The sequence below is a fragment of the Crocodylus siamensis genome, chromosome 3 (genome assembly GCF_052110815.1).
Source record: "Crocodylus siamensis isolate JL-2025a chromosome 3, ASM5211081v1, whole genome shotgun sequence".
NCBI classification, from domain to species: Eukaryota; Metazoa; Chordata; order Crocodylia; family Crocodylidae; genus Crocodylus; species Crocodylus siamensis.
This window is the reverse complement of record NC_143397.1, coordinates 254,466,367-254,492,486: the sequence shown is the minus strand read 5'-3', so window position 1 is coordinate 254,492,486 and position 26,120 is coordinate 254,466,367. Positions and strand designations below refer to the sequence as shown.

General features: G+C 55.0%; 1 protein-coding gene across 2 annotated transcripts in view; it reads left to right on the top strand.

Annotated features, from left to right (window-relative positions):
* Positions 1-26,120, top strand: part of PTP4A3 (protein tyrosine phosphatase 4A3) — a 117,826-nt gene that overhangs the window by 37,727 nt on the left and 53,979 nt on the right. The window contains exon 2 of one of the 2 annotated variants that reach the window (XM_090040729.1): positions 5,676-5,798. The gene's annotated coding sequence lies outside the window, so the exon portion shown is untranslated. Of the gene's footprint in view, positions 1-5,675; positions 5,799-21,953; positions 21,975-26,120 lie in introns of those variants that run through there. The other variant, XM_090040735.1, reaches the window with a different exon arrangement.

The window sequence follows — 26,120 nt, the reverse complement described above, 5'->3', positions numbered from 1 at the left end:
GCGCTCAGTGCCCATTTCCACGGCTTCAGGATCCACACAGCATAGGTCCCAGTCTGGCTGGAGCAGCCCCCAGATCAGGTCGACCTGAGGAGGGGATGGAGAGGTGGTCTGCGGGCCCGGTCTGGCCTGCAGGCAGGCCCCGCACCATTCAAGTCGATGTGGCCGGATGCCAAGTACAACTATTTCCAGCCTTCCTTGACTGACAGGTCTGGTTCTGCCTACGTGGAGCCACAGGGTTTGTGGACTCCCATGACAGGAGAAAAGGAATGCCTGGGGTAAGTTAGTGCAGGGGCGTCCTGTCTTTTGCATGGAGAGGATCCTTGGGAACGGAGCCTGCTGCCTGCCTCCATCTTCATGCTGTGCAGGTCTGATACGGAGGTAGGTCTTGATGGATTGCTTGACCTTCTGCTGGCCACTGAAATGTTTCTGCAGCTTTGCATAAACATTGCAGTTGATGTGACTTCCTCCCACTGCGGTGGTAAGCCAACAAGGGAATGCTCTTTGTGAGATCTGCAGAGGAACAGGCTTGCTGCAAACTGCCGCTCATTTCCTGGGAACTTTTTCAAGACTTGGCAGCTGAGTATTACAGGGGCTTTCACATAGGAACCAAAAATACTGCTGTCGGTGCTGGGCTCCTCTCTAAATCCAGGGTCAGGTCCCTCCAAAAAATCAGCCTGTTGGCAACCCGAGGAGTGCACAGAAAGGTTTAATGTTCTCAGAGCTCTTGGGTTTCAGAGTTTCAGCAAGAGCCAGAAAAGTTGTATTTTACTTACTTTTTTCAGACCAAAAATATAACCCGGCAAAGTCAAACAAGGGAGCTGAAATTCTGGCATCGGTGGCGTGGAATAAGCCAACTGTGGAAATGCCCAAACGCACATTTTTTTTTATCTCTAAAAGTAGTTCCACGGCTCCAAGGCCCCCTGAAATTAATGCAGCTCCTGGGCTGAGAAAGCAAGCCCCTGGGAAGCCTTAGTCCAGATGAACCCTGTGCTTTAACTCTTTCCTCCTTTTCCTTCCTCTCTGGTTGCAGAAAGTCTTTAAATACAGCATCCCTTTCGTCCCAGATAGGTCCATCTAGATGGTAACTTGCTTCTAAAAGCTGAGTTACGGGCTTGGCGTTCGGCTTTGAGTCGAACCAGGAATCCGGAGCCACCCACCAGACTCGGAAACACGTGCAAGAGCCTGTCGATCCCAGATCGGCCTTGCCAGCCGTCTTCAGACCCGCGTGTTGAGAGTCGTGGAAGACCATCCTTCTCATCCGCTTGGGACTGCTGAAGAGGGCTTTAAGTCTTGCTGCAGTAACAAAATTAAACCAAGCAATTAGTGTTTGATGCGTTGTTAGGGGGGGGTTTTTAAGTGTCTATTAGGTTTGATGGCACCAAATTTGAAACTCATTCGTATCCTAAACCACACCGGTATTGCATTGGTTTAAGAAAGAAATCCAGCGTGCCTATCAGGAAGGGCAAGTTAGTTGGGACTTTCAGTATTCCCATCTGACTTGCTGGAGCTGAACCAAAAGGGAGGATGTGGAGCAGCTTTCCGCCGACTTCTTCTCTGAATGAGGCAGCTTTCAAACTATCCCGAGCTTAGCTCTTCTAAAATTTGGCACCCTGGAAATTTGCCTGCATTTAGACAGGAGGCTAAGTACAGCTTTGAGTCTAAGCTTTGGGTGGTAGAAGGAAAGATCTTGCAAGACTCACGAGTCCTGTTGGTCTTTCAGTGAGATTTGAGCTCCCCGGTGCTTAAATAGTTTTTGGTTTTTTTTTAAGAGATTAGGTAGTTTCCGAATACTTTTTCCACTGTTTGAAAGAGGTTTGCTTTCAGAATCAGTGATGATGGGGATGCTCCTAAAAACACCACTTCTCTAATCTAGCTAGTCTCTCTCTGGGGATGGGATGCTCGGTGTTAGTGTTGCGTGTTTCCTTCCTGGCTTCCCAGGGGGAAGGGGCTCTTTGAAACAGCCACGCTTTCCATGGACTCTAGAAACATCCTGCTGCTTGAAATTGCTTCTTAAAAGCTTTATCACATGTTCTGTTGTGCTCCAGTGTTTACACGGGGTCCTGCTTTGCGTTTTAACTTGATTGTCATCTGTTTGGAGTGAAACTTTTTTTAAACCACTGTGAGTCGAAAGAAGTGAAGGCACCTCATCCAAAAAAGACCTGGGGAAAGAAAGGTGCAGAAGCAGTAACTGGGTCTTGGTTGCTGTTTGATCAACCAATTCGGTTGTAGGAGCAAAGAAGAAAAAGGTCTCCGTTGTCCACTTGCTTGATGCCGGTGGATCGGGTCGCAGGAAAACAGGGCTGGAAACGACCTCACAAGGTCACGTCTAGCTCGAGGCAGGATCATCGCTTGCTGAACCATCCCAGCCAGGTGTCCGTCTAACATGCCCAGGGTGGCAGTCCCACAACTTGGAGGCAGCCTGGTACAAAGTGAGCAAGTTCCTCCGTCTCCAACCTCAGCATCCCCGGCTGCAGCTTGAGGGGCAGTGTTATGGATGCTTGGGCAGATGTTCAGTCTCATCTTTGTGGGGGCCCTGTTGTTTTGCCCAGCTCTCGTCGTCGTCGTGATAAAAGGCTCTTCCACAGCTGGGCCCAGATTCCTCCTCGTAGCTGCTAAAACCAGCACTTTGGTAAGTTTGGTAGCGAAGTCCTAGGGCCAGAACAAAAAGTACATGTGCCTGCAATGCGGTGCAGTCGTTTTGCGAACCTCTGTTTGCTTTCTGAAAGTGCACGGGTCAAGGATCAGTGTTTTATAGGCGCTCTGACATCAAAGGACTCTGCCTGGGTCACCAGCTGTTGGCAGCGCGCCCGGCCCTGTGTTTATGGACACAAGGCTGGAGGAATCGTCTGGGGCGAAGACCATTGCAGAGGGGAAAGCGGAGGAATCCCAGGAAGGGGGCTCGGGCAAACCCGCCCGAGCCCCCGGAGGTGGAAGGGGTGACGTGGAGTTCAGTCCCAGGCTGGGAACCGGGAGGCCTGGCTTCTCTTCCCTGGTCCAGGGCTGGACGGCTGCGGGCCCTTGGGAAATGGCTGGATTGAGTCCTGCTTCCATCCTGGCTATCAGTGGACATCCTCACTCCTGCTTTATAAAAGTGGGCTTCAATGGGCAGGTGCAAAGAGCTGTCTGCTACGGTGCCACGCGTAGCCCGCTGGGGGGGAGGTGGCAGCAGGGCGGGGGCTGTCGCAGTGGAGCTGAGCTCGCCCCAGGTTCACCCCGCTTCCTTGCTGGTCTGTCCTCCAGTCTTGATCTGTGCCCTGCCTGCAGCAGCCTGTATTGGGACCCCTGTATTTCAGCTGTCGGAGCATTTACTTCCCTGTTGCAGGGCTGTAAATGGAGAAGGCTCCAGGGACTCTCCTTCAGGAGAGCAGGGCCCGGCTGAAGTTGAAGGTTAGCACAGGTGGGGTTCCCGCAGGTGCCTTGACATCTTGGATGCTGTTCAGGGGATGGGAGGGCACGGGGAGATCTTCCCTTCCCCATCCCTCCCAACAAACCTGCAAGCCCGATCCCTTGCCGCATTTGCAAGCTGCTCGGTGGCATTGAGACTTGGCATCCAGACCCTGGAAAGATGGCCAAAAGCTCCGTCCTGCCTGCAGGCAGCTGCCCTTCCCAGAGCCATTGGGGTTGAGCTGCTTTCCTCTTTCTGTGTCTGGTTTGGATGTCCCCCTTTCTTTCCAGCGTTGGGACCTACAGCATCTGCCCCTCTGTCATGGGGAAACTTTGAGAGCTGTTTGGACAAGGCACTCTTAAGGGGACAGACAGGGGAACCCCACAGGGATTGCGTGCGTACACGAGCTCAGTCTTGGGGGTTGGCTTGGCAACTCCACGTTATCCTGAAACCCTCATCTTCCGCGAAGGGGCTGTTCACGGAAGCTTCTCTGATTCAGCCAAAGCCTTTTATTTGGTAGAGAGTATTGCCCAGTTGTGGTCTGCTGATTTGGGGGACCTGTATCCAGTTACCTGATGTGACACCTTGGTCACATCACTTAGCATCCTTGCCTCAATTGAAACGAGGATAATAGTGCTGCCTAACTTGGCAGCAATAGAGCAAGTGTAAGCACGCCACAGCGTGCAAACATGCCGTAGTGGTGGGGAAGCCATCCCTGGGATAGCATTACTCCCAGGTGGAAGTGCTGTGTTAAATCCTGGTTCAAGTGACGTGACTAGCAGCAGTAAAGTAGAGCGACCCAGGCAAGGGGGATCTATGCAGTCCATTCCCCATCTGATTTAATTCCTCCTGCCCTTGCAGCAGCCCCCAATGGTACTTTAGGCAAGATCGGTGGCAGTTGTACGTGTGTTCACGGTGGCAGCATGTCTGGCTTCCTGCTGGATGCAGTGATAGCCCAGGGGTGTCGAACTCTACTGCATCCTGAGGGAGCAGGAGACCATGATGTGCTTATTGGTACAAATAGGAAGGACAGACTGTGATGGGGAAACCCCACTACTTCACCTCACCAAGGCCAAGGGAGAAGTAAGGGGACTCCCGTTGGAGAACGTGGAGACCGTAGCAGAGAGATATTGCTTGGTGTTGGCATCGAGATAGTGTTTGAGCACGTGTTCAAAGCCTAACATAAGTAATACAAGTGGTGGTTTAAATGCATGCTGTTATTTGAAGTACCCCCCTCCCAGCACTCTACCACCTGCCAGCGATGGGGATTTGGGTGTTAAACCTGACTGTTGCTGAAGTTAGGAAAACCAGGGTGTGCAACCTCATAGTTTCATAGTTTCTAGGGTCGGAAGGGACCTGAGTAGATCATCTGGTCTGACCCCCTGCCATGGCAGGAAAGAGTACTGGGGTCAAACGACCCCAGCGAGGTGTTCATCCAACTTTCTCTTAAACACCCCCAGGTCAGGAGCCCGCACCACTTCTCTTGGAAGTTGGTCCCAGACCCTAGCCGCCCTGACCGTGAAGTCACGCCTCCTGATATCCAGCCTGAATCTCCCCTCTACCAACTTGTGACCATTATTCCTGGTCACTGTTGGCGGTGCTCAGGGGAACAGGGACTCCCCCAATGCCTGCTGGTCCCCTCGGACTAGTTTATAACAGCCCACTAGATCCCCCCTCAGCCTTCTCTTGTGGAGGCTGAACAGGTTCAGGTCCCGTCGCCCCTCCTCGTAGGGCCTGCCCTGCTGCCCCCTGACTGTGCAAGTGGCCTCCTCTGGACCCTCTCCATGCTGTCCACATCCCTCCTGCAGTGTGGCGCCCAGACCTGGACGCAGTACTCCAGCTGCGGCCTGACCAGTGCCGCGTAGAGGGGGAGGATCGCCTCCCTGGACCTGCTCAAGTTGCATCTGTGGATGCAGGACAAGGCGCGGTTGGCCTTCCTGACCGCGTCCCCACGCTGCCAGCCCATGTTCATCTTGGCATCAATGACGACTCCAAGATCCTTTTCTGCCTCTGCGCTGACGAGAAGGGAGTTCCCCAGCCTGTAGGTCTGGTGCCGGTTCTTCCTCCCCAGGTGCAGCACTTTGCACTTGTCAGTGTTGTCACCTCCTATGCTGATGATTTGTCCCTCTTTTTTAATCACAGAATTTCTAGGCTTAGAAAAAAGCATTTTTTCATAAATCTACCAGCCGCTTAGGAAAAGGCTTTGCGGCTTTGCACGGGTACCAGATTATGGTTATCAGTCTGCAGCCAGAAGGAGTAATGAGAGAAATCTGTCTTCTGCTTTTCACAGAGGCAAATTGTGGAGGGTGACGGACAAGAACGTCAGAAAAAGAAGCTGTTGAAAGGAGATGAAAGCGCGGAGACCAGCCGCTGGATCTGCCGAGTTCTCACTTGGACACTGGTGCTGAATTAGGTATGGCATAGATCTCTGCTTCTCCTCATGTGCAATGACTGTTTTGGCAGAGCCCTTTGGGCTTCAAATATGTATTAATTATGTATGTGCTAAATAGTAAATGCTTTTTACATAAGTTTTTAGTGCACCTGGGATACTATTTCTAATAAGCAGAGCATCTGAACTGGTTCACAGGTCACCGTCAGCGAGCCATGTAACTCCCTGAAATGCTCCGAGTAGACTAGACACATGCAAGGACCGTTGTCTTGTTGCTTCCACCTGTAGCTTCTCATGCTGCAGTTCAGCGCTGTGTTGATCTTTCGCTGGCAAGAAATGTCAGGTTATTGTAACAACACCTCGCCTGCATTGTGGAGTCTGCACTGGGGAAGGGGTGCGGGGAGGTGGAGAGGGCATGGTTGTCATCATCGACCTGTATAGATCGTGTGGCTGGCCCGTCTGCAGGGCTCTGCAGGTGCAGCTAACCTGGGCATGGGATAATTGGCATTGACACTCCGCCGTGTTAATTAGCCATCCTCCTGGGCACACATGGGTACATTATTTTTGGTTCAAAAGGCACCTGCATGGCGTTCAGGGTACCTGCGGCCTGGCACAGTAAGTCAGGTTGGTATGGGCATGTCTGTGCGGCTTTCGTCAGAGGGCTGCGGTTGTGGGCTGAAACCATCTCTCTCCCTTGACTCAGGCTGCCAGTCCACTCATGCTGCTGTGAGGGTGAGGGCTAAACATCTCCAGCAGGTGATGATCCTCCGGTGTCTTCCCACTATCCTCCCCCCACCCTCCTTTGATTAAATTCTCCCTCGGTTCGCTGGCACAGGACTCTGTAGCACAAAAAGCCCTGGAGGGGCTTGCATCTAAGCCCCAAAGAGGTCTGGTGCAGTGCTTCCCAACCGTTCGAGACTTGAGGCACGCCTCAGAAAATACCAGCTCTCAGTTTTGAGAATCGCTGGTCTAGAGACATGGGAGCGTGCGATGCAAGCAAGGATCCAGCAGTGTGGAGATGGCCATCCAGGCAAACCTGGGAGCTGAGACTTACTCTGGAAGCAAACTTTGCAGTGAGGCTGCACCAAGCAGGAGTATATTATGTCTTAGGTGACTTTAAAGTGAAAGTCCAGGGTCTGGCACCCGCTTCTGGCCCTGTATAGCAGGGGTTCAGGGAGCACAGCCCCTTCTTTCAGACTGCTTATCGACTGACCCACTCTACAGATCATAACGTTGCCTCTGCACAGTGCATCAACTCAGTGCTCGTCCTTCCAGTGCTGCTGGCTCCTGCCTTTTAAGAGCCTTGGCCAGTCCCAAACTCAGCCTGCATTACGAATAAGTGACGAAACCCTTTGAAAAGCCCCGCTCCCATCCAGGCAGCCAAGCGGCCTCTCCTAGGATGGGAGTGCCACGGGGCTCTGGGTTTCTCTGGCCCCATCCCCGTTGTCTGCACTTCAAGGCTAATAAAAAAAAAAAAAAAGAAAGAAAATATTCAGCTGCTTTTTGTTTTCCCATCTAAATCAGGTTGGCAGCTTGACAAGGTCGCCCTGCCTGGGAGGAATATTTTCCCCCTCCAACTTTAATCTGTCCCTGAAGATCCTACGTGGATCCTAACCATCCATGCTAAAAACCTACCTGGAGCGCAGGCTTGCGCCGGCACGTGAGTTGGGGGACCTGTCGCCTGCTGAAATCCAGCCTCCTGTTTCACACGCACCAGAGTGTCAAGAGCCAGGGTGGTGGGAGCTGACCGAGGGAGACTACCCTGGACTTCGCTGGCAATTTCAATTTTCAAGCACGTAATTAAATCATGTCGGTAAAGCAGCCCTACAGGGGAAAGAAAGGGTCAGGGGAGGGGAAGAGCCAGGCCTGGAAGAAGGGGCATTCTCAGGGAGGATGGGAATGCTGAAATGAGTCCCTTATGAGGACTTAAATGCTTCCACATGACCTCGGTTGCTGGCAGGCCCCGAACAGCCCGGGTAGTTCCCTTTGCACAGAGTGACGTTGGCCCATCCCCTGCTCTCACTCTGCTTCTCCCGCCCGCCCTGCCCGAGGTCAAAAAGTGCCTTTGGATCCGATAAGGCTTCAGATAAAGTTGCAGAGAGGAGCAGCATGGTTTAGGGTGGCTTTCCAGAGCTCTTCAGAGGTTTGGCCGTGGGCTGAGAGGGCATGCATACATGTGTTTGCACGCGCATGTGTGCTCCCTTGAGGGAGTTTTTTGAAGCTGCTCTAAAAGAAAAGTGCCTATGGAGGCATGCGTGGACATCGGTCTCTGCTTTCTTGACAGTCGCAAGCCCTTTCCAGCATGCCTGTGTGCTGCCCCTGTAAGTGGAGTTGCCAGAGCCTTTGCTTGCATCCCCCGGTGGAAGACCCCCCTTTTCAGCAGCTGGGGCAGCAGCGGTTTGGTCTGCAACTGCAGTACCAGGTGCCTCTCCTGTTGTAGTTCTGCCCAGACTTTCCAAGAACATGACTTTTAGGGCTGAGGGAAGAAGGAGCAGTACCTTTCACCAGCGCTGTGGAAATCAGTTTAAATTAGGCCAGGTTAGAAGCCATTTAAAAAAAAAAAAAAAAAAAAAAAGCTCAGTCCTTGCAGGGTTGCAGGCTTTTTAGAGGGCATTATGTTTCATTACCTGCTCTGGCCCCGGGGCCTCTCCCTGCAGCTGCATTTTTCTGGCAGCTGCAAGTCGTGCCAGATCTGTGCTAGGAGCATCCCGGCTTGGCTGGGAGAGTAACTGCCCCCAGATCACCTGAATGGGTTGCAGGTGAGGAGAGCTGGATGGGAGGGCGAGGTGCAGGTGAAGACAGACCTGGTGGGACAGGGGCAGGGAGAGTTTGAAGGGGAAATGTCAGAGGTGGTCCAGTCTGCTAGAGATGTGGGAGCGGGCTGGAGTCTGTGCCTTGTAGGAGCTTCCTCCAGAGCTGGGAGTGGGACCCAGGGGTCCAGAATCGGCCCCCAAACCCCCTTCCCTTTTCGGTGGCAGCCTTTTTATTAACCATTTCACTGCTGTGCAGAAGGAGGATGGTCCTACAGAGAACTCCAGGCTTCTGAGGACCGTGCTGTTGTGGTGGCAGCTTGGCATGGCAAAGTTCATCCTAGACCAAGTGGGATCTGGCTAACATGTCGCACACAGAGCAGCAGCTGGGTGCTAGAAAGCAAAGGGCCTTGGCAGTGCCTTGTCTTTGAGAGAGGTTTCAACCTCTGAGTGGCTGAGCAAGGACCCTGCCTGGCAGGAGGGTGTGCTGACACTGCCAGTCCTGCGCCAGCATGGGCTGTATGGCCTGTGCTGTTCCCACACTGATGATGCTCTCCATTTATGAGCGGTCAAGGAGCAGTTTTCCCCCGTGGGCTCTGTTCTGCCTGTGTCGTCCTCCACAGCTGCAGGGGTGCCCGTGCTGTGCAGGTCCCGCTTGGCCCCTTTCTGGCTGCACCCCTTGCATCAACCCATGGTAAGCAGTGGAAGGCAGTCTGGGGAAGGGAGGAGCTGGCGGGGTGCTGGGGCAGCCTCTGCAGTGTTGCAAGGCACCTGACCCCAAGAGAATGGGGTCAGGGGCTAGAGACAGGACGGGGGAGAAGGGAACCCACTAACCGACGGCAGCCTGATTTAGGGCTACAAGCTGCTTGCACTTCTGCTTTTCCCACGGTGCTGACAGAAGAGCCTGGTTGGCAGTGCTGGGTTAGGGGCTGGGTCCTGCAGTGCTGATGTTTGCCCCTCAGGGGGGTTCGTTGCTAGCTAGAGGTTCCTGGCCAGGTGGCCTTGCCCCTCTGGTACATAAGCACTTTGAACATGGAAGGATTTATACCCACACGCATGGGGAAGTATCCCCATTTTACAGGTAGGTCGCACGCCGATTGCCAGATCTGGAATTTTACTCCCTGGTCAGATTGGTGTAGTTTGCATAGGGATTTTTACCTTTGGGCATGTGGGACATGCTTGGGATCTCTGGAGCGGATGCTAGCAGCCTTGGATAGCAGCAGGACGTGGCTGCCGTGGTCCCCTGCTTTACCTGTGGAAGGGTCGGTGCAATGTCTGGTGTTGTGTTGGGGACGATGGTAGGTTTATGAAGAAGATGGATTGGGTAGGGATGACCCTGCCTCAGGCAGGGGAGTGGACGAGACGCAACCTCTGGAGGCCCCTCTTGCAGTTCCACTTCTCTCTGTTTTCTGTTATTTCAACAGCTTTCAGTTCAGCAAGAGTGGAAGGAGGGTTTCAGGGGCAAAGGTCCTGGAGATCCTGCCCAGTGCCCGAGTCTGCTGCAGGCTCCTCATGGGACCTGGCAAAACTCCTCCCCACTCTCATCCCCTGTGCACCGGCCCCAAGTTGCCTCTCGGAGTACCAGAAACCTACACCCTGAGCATGTAGCTAGGGACACCCCTTACAGCACCCTCATCACCTTGTCTCTGTGATGGGTACATGTGGGTCAGGCTTCACACTGGACAGACCCTTGGCTTTTCTGTGCCTCAGTTTCCCACCTGTAAAATGGGGATATTTCCCCATGTGTGGATATAAATTCTTCCATGTCCAAAGTGCTTATGTACCCTGGAGGATGAGCTCCACGGACAAGCCAGCAAACAGCAAATGCTTGGACTTGGTCTGTGCATGGAGGAGAGACTTCGAAGGCAAGTGTGAGCCTCTGTAATGTGTTATACACTCATCCCAGGAGTTTCCACGGCTTGTTTTGTTGTCCTGCTCCTCTGAAGGTTGTGTTTCCCTGAGACTTCTTAATCTAAATCTGCCCCATGTGTTTATATGGAAAATTATAGTATTTTGTGTTTCTGTGAACTAATGCCTTCTTTCTGCTTCTCTGTGGAAAAGAGCTGCACATTGGATGGTTGTGGACACAAGATGTAGGCTAAAAACTCAGGTCAGATTTCTCCTGGGGCAAAGCCTTTTATTCTGAGATCCTTGCAGATGTACAAGTCCACTGTCTCCTTGAAGTACTAAGATAACTGAAATTAGTTAGAAAAAATGTTAATTGCCATTCAAGCTGTGTATGGAAATAATTGTTCTCCCCGCTCCTGCTTCCAGTCGAGTCCTGGGACAAACCCAGTGTCTGTTTTTAGCTATGGAGACTTAATGAATGAGTCACTAGAAAGACTTCAAGATTATCCGGGAACTGCACACAGGTGTATTGGGACAGGCTTGCGTCCCGAATTGCATTCTCAGTTTGCAGCGGCCTGGAAGGTTTTGCTGTGCAGGTTGCCGTCCCCTTGGTTTCTGCTGCACACCCATCCTGCCTGTTGGCAAGGCTGCTCTCTGGCTCTGCACAGCTTTGTTCAGGGCACCGTGCTCCCAGCTCTTGATCTTACAACAGATCCTCTGATTTTTCCCCTTAAAGCGCTAACTGCCGGCAGCCTGTGTCTGGGCGGGAACCTCAGCTTTCACTGATGTGGCAGCATCTGCTGCTTCCAGCTCTCCGTTGGCAGAGCAAAGCTGGAGGATGTGATCCAAGTGCACCCTAAAAACTCAGGCAAAATGCAAACATCCCCAGAACAAACCTGCTTTTTAAGCATCACTGATTTCTAAGTCAGCATTGTGGCATTTGGCAGGGGAGAGGGGAGCATGACCTGTGGCTTTTACAGTGCTTAATCCTGCAGCAGGGAAAGGGTGTTTTGTGTTGATCATAGAAAAGGAGGGTTGGAAGGGACCTCCCGAGGTCACATCTAGTCCAAACCCCTGCTCAAAGCAGGGCCAGCCCCAGCTACATCATCCCAGACGAGGCTTTGTGGAGCAAGGTCTTAAAAACCTCCAAGGATATAGATTGCACGTCCTCTGTAGGTCACTTGTTCCAGTGCTTCACCATCCTCCTAGAGAGAGTTTTTCCTAATATCCATTCCTGACCAACCTGATTGCCTTCTGCGATGAGATAGCTTGCCTGTGAAAACGTTGTGGGAGACTGTACCAAAAGTCTTGCTAAAATCAAGGTGAAGTACATGCACAGAGCTAAGGAAGTGCGGGCTGGATGAATGGGCTGCAAGGTGGACAGATAACTGGCTGCAGCATGAGGCTCAAGGGGGTAGTAATCATGGCTCAATGTCTAGTTGGCAGCAGGTATCAAGTGGAGTGCCCCAGGGGTCTGTCCTGTTCAATGTCTTCATCAGCGACTTGGAAGATGGCAGAGCGCACCCTCAGCAAGTCTGCAGGTGACGCCAAGCTAGAAGGAGGAGTAGGTACGCTGGAGGGTAGGGCTAGGATCCAGAGTGACCGACACAAATTGGAGGATTGGGCCGAAAGGAATCTCACGCGGTTCAACAAGAACAAGTGCAAAGTCCTGCACTTAGTAGGAGCAGCCCCACACACCGGGACAGGCTGGGGGTGACTGGCTGGGCAGCAGCTCTGCAGAAAAGGCCCTGGAGGTGACGGAGGACAATAAGATGGGTACGAGCCAGCAATGTGCCCTTGTTGCCCAGAAGGCTAACAGCATCCCGGGCTGCATTGGTAGGAGCATTGCCAGCAGGTCAGGGTCTTAGCACTGCTGCAGTCTCGTTTCGTGGGAACTTTCACTTCCGCAGTGTCCGTCGAGGAGCTGCTGCAGGGAGAGGGTAGAAAGCACCCTGCCTCGCCTGCTGGGGAAGGGCAGCGATCTCTGCAGGGTGCAGTGGTTGGGGAGGCGCATGGAGGGACCCCACTGCTGTGGGCAAGTAAAGGGAGTCGGCGCGTCACTGCTGCGCGGTAGGTCCCGGCACCGTCTTTTGGACACCGCCGGCAGCACGGTGCTGAGAACAGCCCGTGCACATTGATGCCAGACCCGCTCCTGGAGGGCGCTGGTTCCCGCACGTTTCCTGCTCATCTCCCAGGCCAGCACCAACCCAACGAGCTCCTGCTCAGTCTCTGGGGACGTGCTCTGTGGGTGGCCCTGTTGCTTCAATTGCTTTATGCTGCTTCTCTCGGGAAGTCAGCATCCCCAAAACTTTCTTCCCTGGCTCTGGTTCCCAAAGAGGTGCTGGGAGTTGTGCGATTGTGTGGGAGGATTGGCGTTGTCGTGTTGACGCCTTGAGGAGCTGTAGCTGTCCTTCAGATGCTTGATCTGTCTCGGGAGCTTTGCTCCATCCTGTTTTTCAGTGACTTGGACTGTGAGAATAGGACTTTTAAAAGTCCTTCTGGATAGGATTGAACTTTTCTCAACTGCCTGGCAGTCTGGGCCCACAGGACTCCTGTTCTGCCTGTGGCAACGAAGCTGCCCGTGTTGCTGGGAAGCAATGAAGTGGAGGATGTTAAGCCTGATGACTCAATCATTTGAATGTGTGCTGAAAAGTTTGCATTAAGCTTTCTGTCCCATGCATAGTTCAGGACTTCCCAGGAGCTCGGGCTGGAAAAGCCCCATCAGGCCCCAGCTTGTCCATTCCCCCAAGGGCCAGCACCGTATAATGTTTTCCCAGGAGGGAAGGAAGAGTAATGGCACTATGGCTTGACCCTGCTCCCCTTGACATCAGTGGCAATATTAACACCACTGGGGCTGTGGCACTTTTCATCCATTGTTCTCAAGGTGCTTTTCAAAGAAGGTAGCCCCGTTTCACAGGTGGAGAAACTGAGGATGGTCACAGAACTCAGTGCCGGCTCCTAACCTGTTGCTCTACCCACTGGGTTGTACTGATTTTAATGGAAACAGACTCCCGCTGACTGCTGTGTAGCTGCAAAGACCCGCATTTGCCTCTGGCAGTGTCTAACGACTCGAGAAGGAAACTGCTTTGTACCCTTCCCTGCTGCCTGCAAATACCGCTCGGAGCGCTCTGGCCGCAGGGCGAGGACGGCCAGCGTCTCCGCTGCTGAGAGACGGGGCATTGTTTCGAGCAAACCAGCTAAGGAGCCTGCCTTTGTTTGCCGTACAAAGCAGCGCAAGGATTTCAGGAGCAGCTACAGCCTGGTACCGGTTATAAATAGCCCGACACTTTCTGCAGCCAGCACAGCTCAGAAAAGCTGTCTCTTCTCAGAAGCCAGCGTGCCCGCAGGGCGGCAGGGGGCTGAAGGTCACCAGCATCCTTTAATTGGCGTGTACAGGCCTGGTCGGAGAAGGCTGCGAGACGGCCTGCCCTCCTTGGAGATGGGGCCGGGCGGCTGCACCTTGTTTTGGAGGCCTCGTGCCCATGCTGGCGGCAGCCCGGCGACCGTCAGGGGCTGTGGAGCTTGCTCCTTGGTAAAGCCAGGGGGTGTCAGTGCAAGGTGGCTGTTCGATTCCTCTCTCCCTTCCCATAAGAGGAAGGGTCTGTCACACTGGGGGCCCCTGAGCCGAGTGCATTGCGCCCTCGTTCTCTCCGCAGCCCCGCGGTGCAGGAGGCGGGCGCCATGCCGAATGCGGGTGCGTGGCCGCAGCGTGGGAACGCCATCCTCCCCTCCCCGCTCGCCGTCTCCGGACGGCGAGTCTCAGCTGTGACGGGGCCGTCGCCAGCCTCCCGTGCAGCAGAAGCAGAGGACTCGCTAGGCCGTCGGGGTGGGAGACCCTTGGAGCGTGGCGGAGAATGCAGCCAGTGCGTGTCCGCATCCGTGGGCTTGCTTCGCCACTGACGTCCCAGTTTTGCCGCCTCGGGCAGAAGTGCTGTTCTGGGAGCGGGCCAGTGCCTGGCAAGCGCCCTGGGAACTGCTGTGTTTGGAAATGCTTCGGTGCCAGCACGGCACGAATATTTGGAGGTGACTTGTTCAAGGACAGCCTGGACTGTAGGCTGGCTTGGCATTTCTCCATGACTGCGATCTGGCGCCAAAACCGAACGATTTAAAGTCCTCTCATGTCTATAGAAATTGTACACACTTATGCACAGCCTCCCCCAAGAGCGGACATTTTGGAGATGGACTGGATAGGCAGGCAGGGATGCACGCTGCTCTGGGGAGGGAGCAGGGAGGCGAAAGGCAACTTGCAGAGATGATGACTTGGCACAAGGCCTTGTAGACTGCATGCATGCCTCCGAGGCCGAGCAGGAGGGAAGGTTTTGCGCGCAGAGCAAGGGAGGCTGCACAGATGGGTGCTATGATGGAGAATCACAAGAGATGTCGAGGCCGGAGTGGCAAGGGTGAAGGGAGACGGGAGATGCCAGGGTGAGAGGTGTGTAGGAGGCTGAATGTCATACGAGAGCCAAGGAAGGAGTTGAGCTGGTTGAGAAGATCACAGTGGGACGTGCAGCACAGCCCTGAGCGGGGCAGGGCTTGCCAGCGACTCCCCCATGCCTGGTTTCGAGATGCCCCAGGCACCAGGAAGGCCACTGGACTCCGTGCCAGCTCTCAAGCTGCTGCCTGGGCTGTTGTTACAGGTGGGCTCATCTATACTGCAGGTCTCACACTTTTTATAGCAATCCTCTTATGCCCCAGCTAGACAGCTTTGCACTAAAATTGAAAAGCCACAGGATATCTGAACACCTGCCAGGCCTGGCCTTGTAAGGGCCCAGATCACTCTGCTTTGTGGGGGGGAGCAGGGGGCATTGCAGCTGTTTAGCTCATCAGCAAAGTGCATCCTCTTCTTGGTCTTGTTTTCACATGATGAGTGTCCACAAAAACACTTCCCTTCCTGCAACATATTTGCATGTCACTGCTGACCATGCCTTTTCATGCAAATGCCCTCATGGAAGAAAGTCAAAGCAGAAGTGTGCTGATCAACAAGTATTTCTAGGCATTCAAGTATTTCCCGGAGACAGCAGCAGCTCTTTCCGGAGAGTCTTTCATTGCAGAGTTGGCTTGTGACACCAGGGAGGTAGGTGCACTGGATCACAAGTTTTCTTCTGGGACCCACTGCGGTAGGTAGCTGCACCGCTGGCTTCAGTTTTAAATATAAACTCCATGGCTTGAGACCATTGGGGCCTTTCTTGCCGTGTTATGATCTTGTCAGGTCCAAGCAGCTAGTTGGGGTTGGGGTGACTTGCAAGCAAGACCTAAGACTGTAGATGTCTGTGGGGTTGAATGAGTCCTGGGTCCAGCAAGATGCTCAAAAGCATTTCTTACCGACAAGAAGGCAGGGGTGGGGGTGAAACCTTGATGCATTAGGTGCTGTTTTTATAGAAGCAGCTTTCTGGCGTCCCTTGCCGCTGGAAAAGATTACTTTGGCTGAGGTTTGCCTTCCCGTGTCCCTTTGGACTATGAAAACCCCACATCATTCATTGAAACAGTGTTTTGTTTTGTTTTTTTTTTATCAGTGGAGCAGGACTACAAAAAAATTCTTGCTTCAAGTCTCTCCCTCTCCCCACACCAGTTTCAGGCTTGTGATCTTCTTTCCTTGACTGCCCAGGGGCGAGACACATGTTGCGGCGCCGTGTGAAAGGGCTGCTAGGTTCCACCCCAGCAGCGCATGCATTTTCCTTGTGACTGAGCAGAGGCTCGGCATTTTTAACTTCCAGCCCATTTGGGAAGCGGGCTGGGATCTCTGCAGAAACAGCAACACTCGTTGTTTCTCAGCCTGGTGCAATGTATGGTTGTGGTTATCTGCGGGTGGCGGGGGGGTGTAGCGCTGTCTCGAGTAAGCCGAAAAGGGTCTGTGGCAGCCATGTGTCCTCTGATGTGTAGATAAATGTCACCTTTTTCCTTTCTCTGCAAGTGGGGGAGGAGGGGGAGGGCTGGCGGCATGCTCTGCGGTTTCATATCCGCACGTGCTGCCACCGAGCCTGGGGCAGCTCCCGAGGTCTCGGCTCGTGGTGGACGTTAAAGGAGCGGAGCGTCACAGACCGGCGGTTGGCCCCCGGCTGAAACCGTTCCCATTATTTTTATGCACGATGCAAAATCAGCAGCTGCGTCTGCTCCTCTCTCCACGCGCCCAGAGAGCCTCTGCAGCAGGCACGTCATAGCAGCGGGGCTCGCCGCACGCCGTGGGGTCCTGCCAGCTCTGCATGCTCCCCCGCCTGAGTCACGTCTCCGTGCTGCCCTTCAGCCTGGCTCGCTCACCGCCGGGCTTTGCTGACGGGCGTCTCGGGCTGTGCATGCAAGTTGACGCCGCTCAGAGGTGCAGCCGCAGCCCAGAGCTCGAATTTCCCTTTTCCTCCCACCCGGTTTGGGTTGGATGCAGGAGCTCGGGCATCCACAAAGGAGGATGGTGGGAGTGGGGGCTGTGTAAGGTTTTGTGTCGGGGTTTTGTGCCAGAGGAAGCCGTCACACTCCTGGGCCCCGGGAGGCAAGAGCAGTGCAGCTGCCTACGGTTTCCTGACCGTGTCCGTGGTACCAGGGGCAGCCGGACACGGCAGGGGAGAGGCCCTCTTGCAGCCCTCCAACCCATAGCCGCCGCCTGCAAGCTGGATTTTAGGGCCTGGGGGTTGTCTGCGTAGTGCGCAGTGGGCGAGGAGACGGGAAGGGGGGCAGTTTGCAGTGCCCTGTACTCCCTGCCGCCATCTAGGCGATGCTCTGGGGGCGGACGTTGCAGGCTGAGCGCCCAATCCCCAGCCCAGCTTCGCTCGGCCGTCCCCTGGTGCAGCACTTTTCCCACCCCAAGGGGTCCCAGGAAATGCTGCTCTTTCCCTCGGCTCTGCTTATTATTCATTCTCAGACATGCCGTGCCACAGGGTGAAGAATAATTTAGGAGGGTGTGGTGAGAGGGACGTGTGGTACTTGCAGTCCCCAGGTTAATAACCCGGCTGCTGGGAAAGCGGTGCATCCCATCTGACGGATAGCAATTCGGACCCGTGGCCCTCGTCTCCTCTGAGAGATGGCAGCCGGTGCTGCGGGTTTGGGGCTGGCTCAGCGGGTGCAGCTTACAGAGGGGTTTCGATGCCCGTAGCCGTACCCTGCTTTGTATCCCAAAGTCTGGGGGCAGCAGCTACTCTGAGAAGGGGAAAAGCAGGCTGGAGCCCTCGAGCTATGCTGCTGCCTGCCCGCTGCACCTCCCTAAGGAGGACAGGGTGTTGCCTGGGGCCTCTGGGTGCACTGCTCTGCCATTATTCCTGCCACAGGGCCTTGAGCAAGCCCCTTCCCTTCCTCATGCCTCCCCGCATCCGTCAGCGTGTAGGCAGGGAGGTAGGAGCACCCCCCTTCCTCACCAGGGGCTGCAAGCATGCAAGCGGAGGTGCTTGGGGGCTGTGGTAGTGATGGTAGCAAGTAGCCCAGGGAGGAGGAGGCCCCCCCAAACATCATGTCTCATTGCTGTGGCTGGCACCCCCTTTGCCCAGATGAAGCCGGTAACGTCAGCCCAGACCTGGGCTCTTGTTCACAGCGATCGCGCATTTAGCTCCTACGTGCAAGGTGTAGGTCTAGCTGTCCCTCCGCCCCTGCGGGATGTTGCAGAGCGCACAGCAGCACTCGCAGGGCTGACCGCTGGCCCGAGGACAGTGTCAGACCTGGCGTTCCCAGCCTCCGGGTCCAAAGCGATCGGGCAGCAAGGACTGGCTGCAGGATTGCGCAGGGTCTGCATGGGGCTGGGCACGCAAGGCCAGGCCTCCTTGGAAGCGGATAATGGGCTTTGCTTCCCCTTTTAGAAAGGTGACCCAATTCCAGTGGCCTCCTAACAAGTGGCAGGTGGCTTTCTGCTCGGTTGGTCTAATCTCGCCTGGTCGCATGGCAAGGGTGGGCAGAGCAGTGGTACGTCCTGCATCGTGAGCCAGCGGGGCGGGGAAGGATCGGGTTGTGCTCTGTAGCCTCACGGCTGGGAGGGCACGGGGCTGAGTGGTCTCTCTGGGGCAGGTGAATGGGGTGGGATAACAGCTTCATAACGAACAGATTAGGGGATGCCCTGCACTGGTGCCTCGGGTCTGGAGGGGGAGCCACCAGACCCGAACGGGCTGCCGGCCCGATGCAGTGCAATAGTTCCCGAGTGCAGGGACCCAGGAGCCGGAGCAGCGGTGCCGCCGGGGGCGAGCATCCCTCGGGAAGGTGAATCGAGGTCGGCCAGAGGCAAGCTGTGGCCGATCCTCCTCTCCTGACTTCGCACGTCTCGGGCTGGCACGGTTTCTGGCAGGCGGCCTCCCGGGGGTGTGCGAAGCGCACAACCCGGCAGGAGCTGCCACTTCCACTTTCAGCGTTACCATGACAGCCGAGCCTGTGCTGGAACGTGCCCGTGATTGACACGTGGTGCTTTTCACATGCTAATTAGCAGGGCGCTGTCAAGTTTCAAAGCACAAGTTACCAGAAGCGCCATCTGCGATTTTACAGCTGGCCTTCAGCGCGGTGTCAGTGCAACGGGCTGATTTTATTGTATTGTTTTTTTTTTTTTTTCTGCGCTGCTCCCAGCTGGCACCGTCGCCACGGCCGAGTCCTCGTCACGCTCGCGTTGCTACTGCGTGATCGCTGCCAGCGGCGGCCGATATAGCGTGGCAGGAAGGAGCGGCGGCAGCACTTGTAGCAGGTGTCAGCATTGCGAGGTCACTGCTGTGCAGCCGCCCCTCCCGGGTCAGGCTGGTCCGTGACACACGGGCTGATGTCCGGAGCTCTGTGCAGGTCTGGAGCCATGACGAGGAGCTTCCTGTCCTTGGAGACTCACCGGGCTGGTTTGGAGCTGCGTTGCCACCCAGCCCCTCTTACCTCCTGCTTTTGGAAGCAGCTGAACTGCTTCCAGGCGGTGCTGGCAATCCCCAGGGGATTCCCTTTTGTGAGCTGGCATCTCTAGATCTCCCTTTCTGCTTTTTCCTTCCTCCCAGTGTCCAAGCACCTGACAGCAGTTGCAGCAGCAGTGAAGACCCCCCCCCCCCCTCAAGGGCCTAGTCCGTTCCCTCTCCGGCGCAAGCAGCCAGCAGAAGGCCTTTTCCCAGCCTCTGCTCCTTTGCCCCGTGTCTCGGGGTGCAAAGTCCTCCCCTCTTTCTCTTCTGCGGTCCCAGTCACGAAGCAGACCTGTTTCTCTGAGCTCGCGGATGTGCAGGTCAGCCATGCGGTGCACAGAAAGCCTGAGCTCATCTCCACGCTAAAGTCACCTGGGATTTCTGCCCTCCCTGTGCCAGGCAATGCCCGGGCTCTGTTTGGCTGCACTGGTCTCCAGTCTACACAGCTGCAGTTTCTCCTTTGTATTGGCACGTAAGAAAACAGCTCGCCTGTCCGGTGTGGGCAGGGGAGACGGGTGCACGGACCCCTTCTGTGCAGGATCATCAACAGCTTTCCCAGTAACGCCCCGAGCAAAAAGCCAGGCCCAGGCATCCCTGTGTGTTGAAGCTGGCTGGTCTGATCATGCCAATGTACCGGCCAGGTCTTAAAATGTCCCTGTGTGCTGCAGACACTGCTGCTGAGACAGTAACCTACTTTCTGGCGGCTGGTTCGCAGCCCAGGGAGAGGCCGGAGAACCAGCCCCGAAAGACGTTGCCAGCAGCCTGGGAAGGAGCTCGAGCTGTTCTCATTTTGTGGCGGTTAGCTGAGAGATGCTGATAGGCCGGCAGGAGGGAGGACTGGCCTCGCGAGTGAGTAATACTGACGTGTGCCTGTGCATGCACCCAGTTGCCCCCTCTTAAGTTGTAGATCTGATTTAGGCAGACGTGTAAATTCGTTCCAGCCCCGCGCGGTGCTTCGTACCGTCGCGCTCCTCAGCTGCTTTCCACCAGCACAGCGGTCCCCAGGCACCGTTCCCACGTCTGTGCTTCTGTAAGGGTAAAGCAGAAGTTTCTCCGCGGGATCTCCATGGCCAGCCTGCTCCTCGGTGGCTCGTGCCAGGCCCCGTGCTCCCAGCAAGGGCAGTCCAGGTTCTGGCGGCAGCTGGATTGCGTTATGCAACCATACGTCGTTCTCCCATCCAAGCAGTGGTATATGTCCCGGTTCAGATGGGACAGTCCCAGGGCCAAAAATCCTGTGCTTCGGAGTCTGGCAGAGAGGAAGAGCAGCGTGGTGCAGGCGGGCAGAGACCTTGCACATGGCATCTTGGGCAGGGTGACCATCCCTGCCTGGCGCGCCATGCTGCTCCGTCTCCCCACCAGACTCCAGCCTGGGACTTTTGACCAAGCAGCCTAAGGAATCTGGGGCCGTCCTGGCCAAACCGGGATGTATGCTCACTCGAGCGAGAGGCAGCTTGGGAGACCAGGTAATAGGTAGAGAGCATGAGCGTGGAAGGGAGACCTTGATGGAGAAGATCAGAGAGGTCACTTCAGACCAGCATGGGACAGGCAGTTCTCAGGCTGTGATGGAGCATTTTGCAACCTAAGTGTCACTTGATCTCCTTATGACTCCCCTGGTTACAGTCACGCGGGGGGCACAGCGAGCAGGTCTGGGCTTTGGATGTGACATGCTGCTCTTTATTTGGGAGCGGCAGTTTTCAGCCTGTGGTCCGCAAATGCCTCGGGGTCCTAAGCCTGTCTAAGGGGTCTGCAAAAGATGACTAAGATCAATCAAAATACGTGAATCCCCACACTTGCAATTCAAAGGGGTGTGCACCTCCATCCAGATTTTTTTGTAGGGGTCCTCAAATGAAAAAAATTTGAAAACCACTGGCTTAGGATTAAGACTAAGTTCTCTGTCACTAGGCTGTTTCCCTGTGTCTTGTCCTGTCCAGTCTGTCAAGCATGTTCCTATCCAGCTAAATGCACGTGACATGTGCAGCTTTTAAGTGTGCCAGGACACGGGTGTGCCAGGTGGCGCTGTGCTTTGCGTGGACCGTGTGCAGATATCTGGCGTATTGTATGCCGAGGAGCTGGGGGCGGGGGAGAGGCTTCTGGCTCCATCAGCATTTGGAAGGTTTTTGTAAGCTTTGTGGGAAACGGCGGCATGTAAAGGTAACACATGAGCCCTAGAAAGCAACCCAGAAGCATCCCGAAGTGTCGAACGCAAGGGGCAAAGGGATCTCATTGCTACTTTCACATCTCCTGCATGCCCTCTGCACCCACCACCCAGCTCGGCACAACCCCAGCACCTGCTGCTGCGGTCGCTCGCTAATGCACCTGGCAGCCAGGACCCACAGACCCCTGTGGACGCAGGCAGTGGCAGGCTGAGCTGAGCACTGTGGCCAAAACACATGCCCTTTTGAGCTGGCAGCAGCAAGGGGAAGAGTCCTCGCTGCATCCCACCTGCACGGGGCGAGCCCATTTCTGCACGGTGCAGCTCCAGAGAGCCCTTTCGGGAGGCCTGGCCGCCGCTCTCGGCTGGACTCCCAACCTGCCGTGACCTCGGGCATGTATTTCCCCTGCTGCGCCTCTTCCTCCTCCCACTGCCTGTCTTGTCTGCCCCGCCTGCACCAGCTGTCTGCGGCCCGGGCTCTGTTTGGACAGCAGCTAGTCGGGCAGGCCCTGCTCTGCTTATGAAAGAGGCTTCCCCTTGGCTTGCTGCTCCCCCGAATGCGCCGTCCACCTTCTGGAGCGCAAAGAGCTCCGAAACCTCAAGCCACCAGGCAGGCCAGGTAAATGCTCCGTCTCTTTGACCCCCATCACCCCCCCACCTGCATACGTGACCCCAGGCCAGACAGGCGGTGCAGGCACAAGAGCAGCAGGGTCTGACCTCCGTGTGCCGTTCACGGAAAGTAAATTATAAGGCAAACGGAGAACTGCTGACAGAGGGCTGGCTTCTCCAGGCTCGCCAGCAGTCGGTTCCCAAATTGCACGTAGTAGCTCTTCAAGACTGAACAGATCCTTTTAATGGGGCTGGTTGCAAAACTCTGCCAGCCTGGCGAATGTGGTGCGTGTCGCATTAGGAGGGGAAAAAAAAGTGCCTCCCTCGGATGGGCTGCTCCTGCCATTGGGCGCTTGTGTTCACGCTGCCAGCAAAACGCTGCTGTGCAGTCTCTCTCTTCGTGGCTTTGACGGCACTGGCTAGCAGCATCCAGAGGCCGAGGGTCACGCTCTGTGTGACAGCGCTGAGCGCACGTCGCTGGCTGCTACCCTGATGGGAACATCCTGGGAGGGTTTCTAGTGTGTCAGGAATGAGTTGTGCAGGGGCGGATGGGTGCTGAGATGCAGGAATCGCTGACAAAGGAGCTTGGTCCTGTCTTGGCAGAAAAGACAGTGGAGAAAGGAGGTATTGGAAGCAGCTGGGGACAGGGGAGCTGAGCAAGACGGACAAGGAAAGGGCACTTGGACCAAGCCAGCATTTCCCCAAACTCATGGGATTATGCTGCACTCAACAGCAAAGTCCAGCACTTTCACACCTGTCCCTCGCTGGTGGCAGGCAATCGGTGGTGGGGGAAGCAGCAGCGTCTGGAGCAGGGGAGATCATCTCTGCTGACTTTGGTCAAGAAGTATAAGGGATTGCAGGGACAGCAGAGGCTTAGTGGAGCCAGGTATGCTAGACAGGAGGGCGCTTCTTGCTTATCCCTCTGGGGAAACTTGCTGGCACCAGAGTAAGGCCTTGTCCATACTGCAGGGGAATTGCAGCCCCTAGCACAGTCAGCAAGAAACGGGTCAGAGGCATCGGATGCCACAGCGGTTGCAGAAGGACCTAGATGGGCATAGCGCCTGCCCTGGAGAGCTTGGAGCGTGACTGGCAGAGACAGCCGGACGGGCTCTGGGAAGCCCGGCGGCATGAACTCGTTGCGATGTGTGCAAAAACTTAGTCGAGACAAGCTGTAAGCTCCAGGGAGAGTGGACACGCTCCAGGAGGTGCTGAGGGAAGCCCGAGCATCCCTGACTGCCAAGCTGGCCTGGACGCAGGCGCGGGCAGAGTGGCGGTGATGCAGGGGGTAGCACGTCAGGGCATAAATCGTTGGAGTGACTGCAGGACCGGTGATCACGATGTAAGCTGGCCTGTGTCCTTCCTGCCCCACATGCAAGGGCACGTGTGCCTCCTCCCTGGCTTGGGAGAAGATACCTTGGGGCCTTCTGCACTATTAGCCCTGGTAACTTTTTCCCCTTGCCCAGCTCAGTCTTTCCCCAGGAGGAAGCGTAAATACCCGTGGAGCTTCTCAGCTTGGCCTGGGGCGTGGCTCGGCCATAGTTGGACTAGGTGGTGTATATATTAGCTACACCGTATTCCTGCAGCCAGGCTTTGCACAGACCTTGTGCAGTCTTCAACAGCAGCACCAGAACCGGCAGGAGGGTGGGACAGGCTTCCTGCCGGAGTACGTGGGGTCTTCAGACAAAAATTGTGTTCCTCAGCAACGCTAATCACGAAAAACTGAACCAGGATGTTCAGTCCCATGGGGGTAAAATGTCGCCTGTTCCAGGTGGTGTTCGCATGCTGCTTTAGCCAGTTCCTGTGCCGACGTCGAGTCCATTGCTGTATTCTTTCTTGGGGGTGGTTGAGGGGCGCCACCACTAAAAGGACTATGTCCTTCCGCTCTCACCCTTTGGTTGTGCTATTTCCTTGCAACTAGTCCCTGGCCTCCGTAAGGGAAAGAGCAAGCTGTTGATACTGGGAGGAGCTGGTGGATGGTTTAGAGGCTGTTTTGGGACCTGCAAGTAAGACCGTGGCTTCGGAAGAGGTGTAAGAAGGGGATGGTTGCCTCCATTGTCTGAAACAATGCAAACCTCACCCCCCGCCGGAGGCCTACTGCCAGTCATGCCATGCAAGGCTTGCACCGCAAAAATCGTGCCTGATGTAGACGGGCGTTTCGTGAGAACTAAGCCAGTGTAGGGCCACACAGCAAGGTGTGGAAAGACGGGAATATCAGCGGTGGACCGCAAGGATGGGCTGATGAAGGGGAATGACCAGGCTCTAGACACGCTGGGAATCCCGTGAGCCTCTGATAGTGCCACGAAATTTCGAGGGCTCCCCTGTTACTGGAGTTTGTCCCCTCCTCTCTTGGCAGTAGCTCATCCCTGCTAGAGAGAAGTCTGTCTGGAGCTGTAAAATCCTCTGAAATCCATATTTTCCCCACCCTTGCTGGAAAACTGCTGAGGGGAGTCTGCGGGTTTTAAAAGCAGGGAGAGGAATGATGGATAATTTCCTCTTCCCCCTACTACTGGGCTTTTGCAGACTAATGAATGTGTTTTGGTGGAAGCCCCTTATTAAAATGTGGGTAGCACATTATTGACAGGATCTCTTTATGTCCTCGGACAAGGGTTCGAATCCAGCCTAGCCTTGCAGTGGCTAAAATATTACCGTCCAGTGCCTACATGCAGCAGATAAAATGGGATGATAACCCCTGTCTAGGTCCTAGTTGAGAAATGTCCACCAAAACTACCAAAGCAACTGTCTGGCTTTCTGATCTTTTCAGGGAGTGGGGGGGAAGGGCCCAGGATTTGAATGGGGCTAGAGAGGATTTGCCTGTTCCCTCTGGATAAAGTTGGTACCTTGATTGTTTGGTCCATGTGTGATATTAGAGAGTAAGCGCTTCTCCATGGCTTTGCACAACCGCACTGCAAAGCCTGTAGTCACTGTCTAGTTGAGAAGAGAGAATAAGAGAGGTCTCTAGCGAGCACAAAGGTTCCCTCGTCCCTGTGAATTGTTTTGGGGTTTTTTTCTCAACTGTTTAAGAGAATTTTGTTGGGCAGGAGGAGCAGTTGGAGGCTTCGGGGGTGCTGTACCCTAACCCACTCCTTTTGGGTACTTGTGTACCATGTATAGCGTAGAGGTCACAGCCCAATCCAAAGGCCACGATCCTCTAAAACAGCAGAGGCAGCATGGTGCATGGATTATTTGGGCTTGACAAAAGATAAGGAGGAATTGTGGAGCATCTGCATGTAATAGCCATCTTTGTAGTTTCTAGGGTCGGAAGGGACCTGAGCAGATCATCAAGTCCGACCCCCTGCCGGGGCAGGAAAGGAAAGGTTAGGTGTTCATCTAACCTCCTCTTAAAGACCCTCAGGGTAGGAGCCTGCACCACTTCTCTTGGAAGCTGGTTCCAGATCTTGTTTGCGTGTTGACGGTCTCAGGAGGACAAAGCAAGGCTCCCACTCCAGGACCCCTTTCTTGGAGATCCCGTAGCTCTGGGAAGGTTTGGATGGGGACGTAGCTCCCTCTCCTCTTCCAGATGGAGGGTATGGGTGCCAGGGAGGATTATTTGGGGAAGAGAGTCTGAAAGCTCAGCTGGATTGAACCTGGGGTCCCTTCACCCAAGCCTTAGGTTGGACAGCCTCAGGCTATTACCCCGTAATAAGTAGGGTACAGAAGTACCTTGTAGAATAGATATAGTAGAAGTACCTCGTAGACACAGAAGTACCCCGTACTAAGTAGGCATGACCCTTCCTCCACCAGGAGCTCATCCAGGTCTCTGGGAGATATTGCCTGCAGCCCTGTAGTGTGAGGCTTCCTGTCCCTTTTGGAGCATTTCACTGGGCGGAGGAGTGTGGGTGTGGGGCAAAGAGCAAGGATGCCAGTAGCCCCCAAATTCCTGGTGCTGAAACATATGTGATCTCAGCAGGTTTGTCTGCAAAGTTCCCTGTGAAATCAGGGTCTAAATCAGCCTTTGGGCAAGCCGCTCTGGGCCATCATTGCCCAGTCAATTTTCCTCCAGTCCTGCCCCCTCCGCTGGCTGCAGCCCCGGTGGCTTCTTGGCCAAGCTTTCTATGGCTGGTACGCGAGTGCTTGGCACCCCTGGCAAGGGATTCTGGGTAGCAGACTCGGGTTGCAAGTGGGGGAGGCGGGAGGAGTTCTTAAAATAGAAATCTTC